Below are 10495 nucleotides of genomic sequence, written 5' to 3'. Positions count from 1 at the left end.
ATGCAATAAGATACTTTTCATACCATTTCACTGGGACAAATTTCAGAATCTTAAAGCTGCAAAGAATCTCAAAAAGCACATAATTCAACTTTCTTTATTATGCACTAATTTCTTCTATAAACAACCAATAAATAGTTTTCTAGATTCTACTTTAACACTTCCAGTGAGCACCAATAAGAGTATCAACCATAGATACGTTATCATTCTGTCATAATTAATCTCCCAATAAGATTTGCCCAAATCCAAATTACAGCCATGACAATAACTCCATCAAAATATGCTTTTGAAACATTTTTAATGGAAAATAAAGAAAAGCCGTCCACCAATCAAAAACAGAAAATACTGCTTGCTCAGTTATCATCATATCTAAAAATGGCAGGTAGGCCTTGAGTGAGTTTTCCAGGATGAATTTATGATGCTAGTCCAAGCTCAACAGTGAAGATCCAAAGCTATTTCTGAGACAGTAAAAGGCAAAAATTTACTCTTATGAAGAAAGAGGGGAAAAAAAGACCTATTTTAGACACAGTATTTGATTAGACATATTTCTAAACAAGATATAAAAATGGCCAATAAACACATGAAAAGATATTCAGTATCATTAGACATCAGGGAAATGCATATCAGAATCATAAAATAATTACTTAGCACCCATGCAGATGGATATAATTTTAAAAAAAAGAGATGAAGAAAATAATAGGCGTAGGGAGAGTATGGAAAAAACTGGAACCCTCATGCATTGCTGATGGGAATGTAAATTGGTGCCAGCCATTGTGGAAAAGTTTAATATAGTTAAATACAGAGGAATTGTATGCTCCATCAACTCCTAGATGGATACATCCAAAAAACTAAAAATAAATGTTCGCACAAAGCACATGTACACAAATTTTTATAGCAGCATTATTTGTAATAATCAAAGTCATACAACCAAAATGTCCATCAATTAATGGATGAACAAAACGTGGTACATATATTCAGTAGAGTATTATTCAGTCATAAAGAGGAATGAAACTCAGATAATATGCTAGCTACAGTATGAATGAACTTCAAAAAGATTATGCTATATAAAAAAGTCAGATGTAAATGGTCATGTTATATGATTCCATTTACATGAAATGTCCAGGAAAGTAAATTCATAGAGAAAGAAAGCAGATGAGTGCTTGCCAGGATATGGAGAAATTTAGAATGATTGACACGAGGTATGAAGTTTCTTCTGGGAGTAGGAGAAATTTTTAGGAATTACAATAGTGATGGTTATAACACACTGTGAATACATTAAAGACCACTTCACTATACACATTAAAATAGTGAGTTTTATGGTATATGCTAAAAAAATGCAAGAAAAAAGCTAGCAAAAGATTTTGAAAATAAGATTGCTATTTTGGTTGAGGTATAGGAGTAGGAATGGCAGCAAGTGCTAGCTAGAAAAAGGCAATTAAAAAAGAGAGTTAGTCAAATTTTCATCCATTTACTTACTTGCTTCCAAAGCTGGAAACCACACAATATATTTTCCTAAAATGTCATTCACTTACTCAGAGTCTCACAGTTTTATGAATTCTTATGCAGGAGAAGGTACAAATAAATATGGCCCATTATCCTTTTTCTGGATTTGCTTTCTTTTTTTAAACTCTTGCTGACCTATGTGGACTCTTAAAGGAATTCATGGTCTATACACCCTTAGCAATGTCAACTATACATCCCTGAGTTCAGGGAAGTTATAGTGTAATAGTTTCTTTATTTGAATATTTCTACATATAATTTGCTAAGTGTGGCTATCAACCTAAGCAGGATTCTTTTTTTTTTCTTTAAATAGTTTTGTTTTGTTATTTTTTTAGTTGTAGTTGGAACCAATACCTTTTATTTTATGTATTTATTTTATGTGGTGCTGAGGATGGAACCCAGTGCCTTGCACATGCTAGGCAAGTACTCTACCAATAAGCCCAAGCTCCAGCCCCAGCCCCTAAGCAGGATTCTTGTCAGGAAAAAAAAAGTATAGCTTTCAACTCCTGTTTAAATACTAATAATCAGGGCTGGGGTTGTGGATCAGTGGTAGAGTGCTCGCCTAGCATGCACAAGGCACTGGGTTCGATCCTCAGCACCACATAAATGTAAAGAATACCTACAACTCAATAGGTAAGAGATAATTCAATTTAAAAAATAGTTAAAAGATTTGAACAGACATTTCACAAACAAGATTTACAGAGGGAAAAATAAGCATATGAAAAGACATTCAACATTATTAGACATTAGAAAAATGTAAATTAAACCTATAGTTAAGTATACTGATAATAGCTACAATCAAAAAAATAATAATAAATGCTGCTATACAGAGAAACAGAAAACCCCTTCATACTGCTGGTAGAGATATAAATGGTACACCCAATTTGGAAAATTTGACAGCTACTGTAAAAAGTTACAAACTGAACATATGACTCAGCAATTCTACTTATAGGTATTTATTCAAGAGAAATGAAGAATATGTCCACATAAAATATTGACATGAATGTTCAATGCAGTTTTATTGATAATAACCAAAATTCAAATATCAACCAACTAATGAGTCAATAGGCACATAAAACATGAGACAGCCATACAATTTAATACTGTAAATTCACCAATAAAAAGGAATAAAATCATAATACATGCTAACCCTAACCCTAACCCTAACCCTAAATCTAACCCTAACCCCCAACACTAACCCAAAACCCTAAACCCTAACCCTAACCCAACCCTAACCCTAACACCAACCCCTAACCCTAAACCCTAAACCCTACCCTCACCCTAATCCTAACCCTAAACCCCAAACCCTAACCCCAACCCCAACCCTAAACCCCAACCCCAACTCTAACCCTAACCCTAACAACCCTAACCCTAACAACCCTCACCCTCACCCTAACAACCCTAACCCTAACCCTAACAACCCTAACCCTAACGACCCTAACCCTAACTACCCTAACCCTAACCCTAACCCTAACCCAACCTAATCCTAACCCTAAATGCCTATTCTGTCTCTAGAAGCAGGTTTCTGCTCTCAAGGTTCTTGAGACAAGATTTACTTATATAATTAACCAGAGAAGAAAATAAGGCTATGTATAATGAAATGCTGAATTAGCTAAATGAACACAAATGAAGTAAATTCAGAGTTAAAACAGGATCCAGGCTTGAAAAAATTGGCTATTTGCAGAGATAGAATGTGGATAAATAGGTACCTTAAGATAAACAATAAAGCTGGGCCTGGTGGTATACACCTGTAATCCCAGTAGCTTGGGAGGCTGAGTCAGAAGGATCATGAGTTCAAAGTCAGCCTCAGCAAAAGCAAGGTGCTAAGCAACTCAGTGAGACCCTATCTCTAAATAAAATATAAAAAAGGATGGGGATGTGGCTTAGTGGTTGAGTGCCCCTGAGTTCAATCCCTGGTACCATCTCCCCCACAAAAAAAAGATAAATAAGAAAGTTTTCAAACCATGCTCTACAGGAATCCTCAGGATCTTGTGAAGGGCAGGGCTACTATGTAAAACTGGAGAAAGGACACTGCCCCTGCTCCTACCCTGGACTTCAATCAAAAAAGCTCTACTTTTTCTTGAAGTCTGATACTGGGGCTGGGGATGTGGTTCAGTGGCAGCAAGCAAGCCCTGGGTTCATCCCCTGCACCACCAAAAATAAAATATACAAATAAATAAATAGCGTGACAAGCTCCTTAATTTACAAATGCATTTTTTTAAATCCATAGAGAAATGTCCCAAAGCTATGCAACTAATTAATGATACAGAACCCAGGTCTCTCAAATCCCAGTGCCCTTTTCACACCCAGCATTCCACAGGAAGGTGGATGGCGGTCAGTGCAAGTAAAGATTCTCAGAACATCCCAAACATTACAGCAGAGCCCCCAAACATTACAGCCAGGCCAAAACGTGGGTATACCGCCATGTCACAGGTCTCAAATTGGGACAAGCTTGGAGGAGCATAGGAAGAAGGACCCAAGAAAACTTCAAAATAATACACAGTCACCCTCCTGAAACAGGTCTTGAAGTTTTAGGGAATCTTCTAAGAATAAAACCTGCTCAAAGAAATGCTATGTTTGAGGTGGGTCCGTGATGGGATTTCCTTAGCAGAATCATTGAGCTGTGTTCCATAAGGGAAGCAGTAAAAGGTTAAAAATGCAGGAAAAGCCTGAACTCAAGGATGAGTTTGTATTTGTTCCAAAGCAATGCTTACACTGCACAGTTTTCAGAAAAGCACTAAGAGGGTGCACCCCTTTCCCCAGGCTGCTGGCTGCAAGCAGAAATGTATAAGCTCCACCAGCCTCTAAGCTTCTACAGCAACACAAGTAATAAAACTGCTAATTTTACTCTTGTGCTCATGTAAGAAGAACTATTATGGTACTTTAAAAATGCTTATACCATCAGTTGGCTACTCCCCACAGCATCCCTTCTACACTGGTATTGTGACCACCTTATTATTGGGGAAAATAACTGTAGAAGTCAATACCAGAGTCAAAATAAGATGTCTGGAACTTATTAAAATACTCAGTCCACACAGCAGCAGCAGCATGAACACATATCTCCCTAGCTAGTACTCATATGCTTATCACATTTAATTTACTAAAAAAAATTCAATTTTCACAAGGAACTTAAAACCTAGTAAGATCCATCCAATCATGTCTCAAGCAACACATTTAAAATGAAATTCCTACCTTGCTCCCCAAAAAGCACCCATTCTCAACTTCCTTACAACTATCTGTTCACAGCACTATTCTTCTCTGGATAACCAAAGCTCAAAACTTTAATATTTTCTTTGTCTCTAACTAGCTGTTAAACACTTTAGAATAAGTGCTTTGGTCTCAGCATTGTCCAGAACAAAAACAAAAGACTTCAACACTCCCTACTGCCTAGCAAATGAAAGCAAACTCTTCCACCAGGGCAGGGTACTCAGTGCTCTGTACAGAAATGCCCCAACCTGCCTTCCTCCACTCTCCAATATACAGCCCAGGCAACAGCTAGTCCAAAAGCCTGTACTTACTTCCCAATATACTTAGTGCTTATTACAGGATAAGATCTGGGGAAAGTCACTTAATCTGAACATTATTTTACTCCACTCTAAAATGGGCATAATAATGCTTGCCTGAAAAGTCTAACTGAGGTAATGTAAAATGAGTGCTGTCATAAATTTTAGGGCACTATAAAAATACAGACATTATCATTATGTCACAGTTATGGTAATTTTATTTATAGTTCTCTTGCTCAGAAAAGAGGTAAGTTAGCCCCAATAAAACACAAAATAACAAGAGTTTAAAGATGGAAGCAATAAAAGAAATACAAAACAAATGTAAGATCATAAAATGGAACTAGGAATGAGTCTAAGAAAAATGCACACCACAACTGCATGTAGATTAGCTTCCTTTCAGGTGAAAAATTTGGCCTAAATACTGTATTTGATTTGAAAATGAAACAAAGTCAATTAGACAATTCTATGTCTACAAGATTAAAAACAAACCCAGTGGTCAGAAATAAAACAGTTCCTATGACAAAATGCTGTTCTTCAAAGTCATGTAATTGGACAGTCTCCTCACAGCCCTCACAGGGTGTCAGTGATCCTGTTGCTGTTCCATGATGTCTGCATCCCTGGCAGCACTTGTAACGCACATGTGGCTCCCAGAGACCCCTTGTTAATCCTAACACACCACTTCTATCTCCCCAGGCTTTATTTCAGAACTCTCCAGCACCCCTGCAGGGACAGCACCTGCTGGCCTCTGAGCACAGTCTCTCTGCAGCAACCTTCCACCAGCAACCTTCCATTTTCCCACTCCTCTAAATTTATTTTGCTCAGCTCAAGTCTCACCTTCTACATAAGGCCACTCTGAGCAGCAGGAATGTAGGAAAGGGAGAGGTGGAGGCTGGAGAGTCAGCAGGGCCCACCTGTGTGGCTCCATGGAGACACTAGGCTCTCCACACAGGAAAAAAGGAGAGGAGAAGGAGGGAGGTGGGAGCGAGCCCAAAGTCCTGTGTTCTTATCTGTTAGAACAGTTCAGCAATAAAGGCAGGTCAGGTCGGCAGGTCAGTTACCACACCAGGGTAAGAACACGGTGCTGGGTGAAGCAAAGCTTTACAACAGATTCTATCTATACTGCCTTCAGGCCATAACAGGCTACTACGGATGCTCTGGTTGATTCTAACTCAGACATGCCTCATTTCTTCTCTGATTTTCACTTCCACGTGTTTTAATATGCAATATATACCTTGTTTTTAAATTTCCCTTGCTGAAATAAATAAACCAATCTCTTCACAGTCTTATATTTACTTGTTATCCACAAAATGACAGACACAGGACCAGATATACAGCAGGTCATTTTTTAAGCTAAAAATTATTTAAGACACCTATTTTTTAAAGATAACACCTTGTTGCAGTATAAATCAGCAAAAAGAAGCAACTTTTTTTTCATTAAGCAGACCATTAAAATAACTGCACTAAACATGAAGACACCCAAGTCACTTTTTCAGTGCATGCACACAGCCATCAGTACAACTCCAATACTTAGACCACATCACATGTTAAAGCAAATGCGTCTGAAAACATGTAACACATTTCCTTCCCAGCCATTCCAGTTTATATTTTCTATTGCACAGACAATGCTCACTAGGGGGAAAAATAAATCCTACCATAATTTGTTATTTCATTCATTTAATTTTATACACTGTTTCTTCAGTTCTAACCTAAGACACAATAAAGTTACAGAGAATTATGAATTATGTGACAAATTAAACTGTACTTGATATGATTTTCAGTACTGCAGGCTATATAAAGCTGACACAAACACTCATATTAAGCTTAGTTTTATACTTTTCACATTTTTTCAATTAATATAATGTATCCTCTCTAAATATCCAGTTTCCTGGACAGAACTTCAAAAGACAAGCAAAACTAGTTTGCTGATTCTTCTTCTGCTCAATTACTAGTCCTGTCAGCAAAATTTGAGCAAAACTGAAAACTTTTGTCTGCTTAAACTGGGGAAGGTCCCACAGAAAAGCTCTGTAAGATATCCTCTCACTCAATGAATTAACATCCTACAGTGAAACACACAGAACCTTGTCAACTACACACACTGCATATTAAGAGCTTCTTCAAACCAGGACTTGTGAAACGAAAGAAAATTTTCATATTCCAACTTCTACACTGTGAATAGATCAGTAAGCCAGGCAATGGCTCCACACGCTATTTTTGTTGCTATTGCTATTACTGATCAAGAGTGTGTAAGAGCTCATTGTCAGTCTAGAACACAGAAATACTTCAGCACAAAATAAAATCAATTTAAACCAGTTACTCAGTCATCTTTATTCATAAAGATTATAACAACAATGTGCAAAAATATATAAGGAAACTACTCCTGTGCAGCTTGGTTGGGTGAAATGTGTACAGATGTTTCCTATATTATAGGTTATATACATAAGTCAAATTTCCTATATAAAACTAAATTTGGGAGTTGGGGAGGAGACATTTGAATATTAATTTATTTTTAAAGATGCAGATAGGACTTTGTGCAATGTATTTTTGTAAATGTTTTTCAAAATATTTGTCTTTGTTAGTGTTTCTTTTGCTGCCACCAAATTGGTAAGATGCTATTGAGATGTTTAGAGAGTTTAAATTTTTAAAAGTGCACCTGATATTTCAGATGAATAATAAACAGTATATTTCTTTTCTCAAAAAAATATATAAGGAATCTACTATCCTTTGTGAACTTTAATTATCAACTCTTTTAACCACCCCCAAAGACATTTCTATTATTTAGGCAACATAACAAAGACAAAAATTAAGCAAAATTCTGGCCCAAAGGGTCTCTCCCCCAAAAGGGAAAGATCCATTCACAAAGGATACAAAAACTCAAAGTAGATGTGTTACTAAATGAAATCCACAACTTTTAAAACTAACCCTAAGATTAGATTTCCTCGAAGGAATAAATGCCTGCTCAAGCATTTGGCATTGAAGAAGATATGGAAAACAAGAACATGGTGACAAGGAAGGGGCAGGTTTTGTCCATGACCTGTTTTGTTCTGTAAACAATAATTATCTGAATAATTCTAAAAGCAGAACCTCCTTTAGGAGAAACACAACTTTATACTAATCAACAAAACCATGTCACTGAACCAGCACTGATGTGTAAACGCAAGTTAAGGCAGTTGCCCACCATTATTTTTAGTAGTGCTTAAAAGAAGACTAAAATGCAAAACGTAGGGCTGTTGGTTTTCAATATAAAAACAAAACAAAAAACAGTAAGTGAGTGGTCAATTTTAAAACACACACAACTAGATTCAAAATCAAGCAATACAGATTCAAGAAACATTTCAACTCCTTCTTTTTTTAACAACAAACTTATTTTAAAAATTTTAAAAATCTAGTTTTATCATTTTAGAACTACCAACCTAAGATATTCAAGGTTCTCTTAAATATCTTTGGAGGCTTGATGAGAGTAATTTGACACTCTGAACCCTGAAATTATTCCAAAAGCCACTAACCAGATGAGTGACATATAAACAATTACTTCAACCTAGGCAGTAATGAGTACATCTTATTTCTTCTGCTCTTTGCTATACACTGATGCAGAGAATAACAAATTAAAACTGTGACTGAACGCAACATCATTTATACCTAAGTAACAGCCACAGTTTGTGTTTTCCCTGACTACTGGTGTTTTTGACTATGACAAAATGAAAGAAATTTAAAAAGTTATTTTGGGGAAAGAGGTTAAAAAGTACTTTTAGTAGCTTGGAAGCAGGACAGTCCTTTAGAAATTAACTACATTTGATCAGCTGTCATACAAATGCTCAAGATTTGCACCATTACAGTTAACAAGGGGGGCAAGCTGACAAAGAATCACGAGTGGGCTTTCTGGTGAGACGCACTCTAGATGCCTGTAAAAGAAGCCAGGCAGCCATGCAGGAGCTCGGAAGGGTTCACCAGCAACCAAAATACCCTACCACACTTGGCCCACAAGCAGGGTGAGGAATAAAGCACAGCAATTTGATCACATTCCCACAGCACTTTTAGTCATTACCATAAGACACACTAGTTAAAAACATGATGAAAAATGCCTGAGAATCTACCAATACATAAAAATCATAAAGTGGAACCATAACCTTGCAATAGAACTATTTAAAAAATCATCAATCAAAACAAAAGGCTCAAATTTAGCCAGACTAATTAAGAGAAATTCAAAAATAATTCTAATTACGTTTTTAAAAATTTTAAAGCACATACTTTCCTGTAGGTAGTCCACCTTATTTTAAACACTAACTTCAACCTAAAACAATATACTGCTCTCATTCTCTTGAATTCAGCTCAATGCATTCAAATAGGCTCTAAAATAAATGGCACCTCCCTAAATGTGGACATTACGCTGATTAAGAAACACAGCTTCTTATAAAAATTTGAGGAAGCACAACAAACCCATCTGAAATAAGCATGTATATGAAACACTTTTATAATTATCCTTATTTAAAATCCATGCTCTTCTCTTGAGAAGAAATGAATTTTTACTATAGCATGGAAAGCTAATCACAGTATAAGGCTAGTTAACAACATCCATCCTTTTTCTACATTAAAAATATCTTAACAATGAAACTTAATGTGTTACCTGAAATTTGTAAAATGCAATGTGTATTTTATCATCCCGGATAAACTATCTACAGCCTCAGTAGCGGTTAAATTGCAGTTATAAAGGAAACTATCCCAAGATAAATGGTTTCCCTATGAGGAGGCTTCATTGCTACACTTCACCTCAGGACAATGAATCAAAGTAACTGCACCTTGTCCTCTGTCCAATGGCATCATCAGTCTGACCACATGTTGGGAATCGGGTGCAAAACATGCTATTTAAGGCATAAAACCATATTACTCTTTTTGTTCATCAGACCTCCTGCTTCAGGTCTCTAAGGCGGTCATTCACCTGAATATTCTCCAGAAAACTAGTTATTTCCTCCCTGATGCATTCAGGGCCTACCTACTGGAAGGGGGGCAGGATGGAGAGCACGAGTTATTTTAAGTTAGCTTGCTTTTAATCCTTTAGCCGATCAAATCTTAAGATTTTGTTACAAGTTAAACTAAAGACTACTGTCCCACAAAGTATCTGGCTACCACCACTCTTCAGTGACCTACTGTGATGGAGGGTTTGACCTTAAATACCATTCCCTGAACACTCACCTTAAGAGCACACACACACACACACACACACACACACACACACACACAAAGAAAAGTGGATTGTCTGAACAGCTTACCCGGGAAGGACCAACCATCACGACCCCCGTTTCCTGTAAACAGGAAAAGTGATCTGCCCTTCCCAGGCCAACTGTCCTAAATCACCTAAACCCGAGATTCTCTGACAACTCGATGCTGCGGGGCAGGCGTGGGAGAGGAGGGTCGCTCAGGGCGGCAGACGCGCTCCCCACCGCCGCACTCCGGCTCTGTGCCCGACCTGCGGGGGTAGAGCGCCAGCGGGCGTCGCCTCG

Source organism: Ictidomys tridecemlineatus, unplaced genomic scaffold (genome assembly GCF_052094955.1).
Source record: "Ictidomys tridecemlineatus isolate mIctTri1 unplaced genomic scaffold, mIctTri1.hap1 Scaffold_52, whole genome shotgun sequence".
Classification (NCBI taxonomy): Eukaryota; Metazoa; Chordata; class Mammalia; order Rodentia; family Sciuridae; genus Ictidomys; species Ictidomys tridecemlineatus.
The sequence above is the reverse complement of the archived record's forward strand: the minus strand, read 5'-3'. Positions refer to the sequence as shown.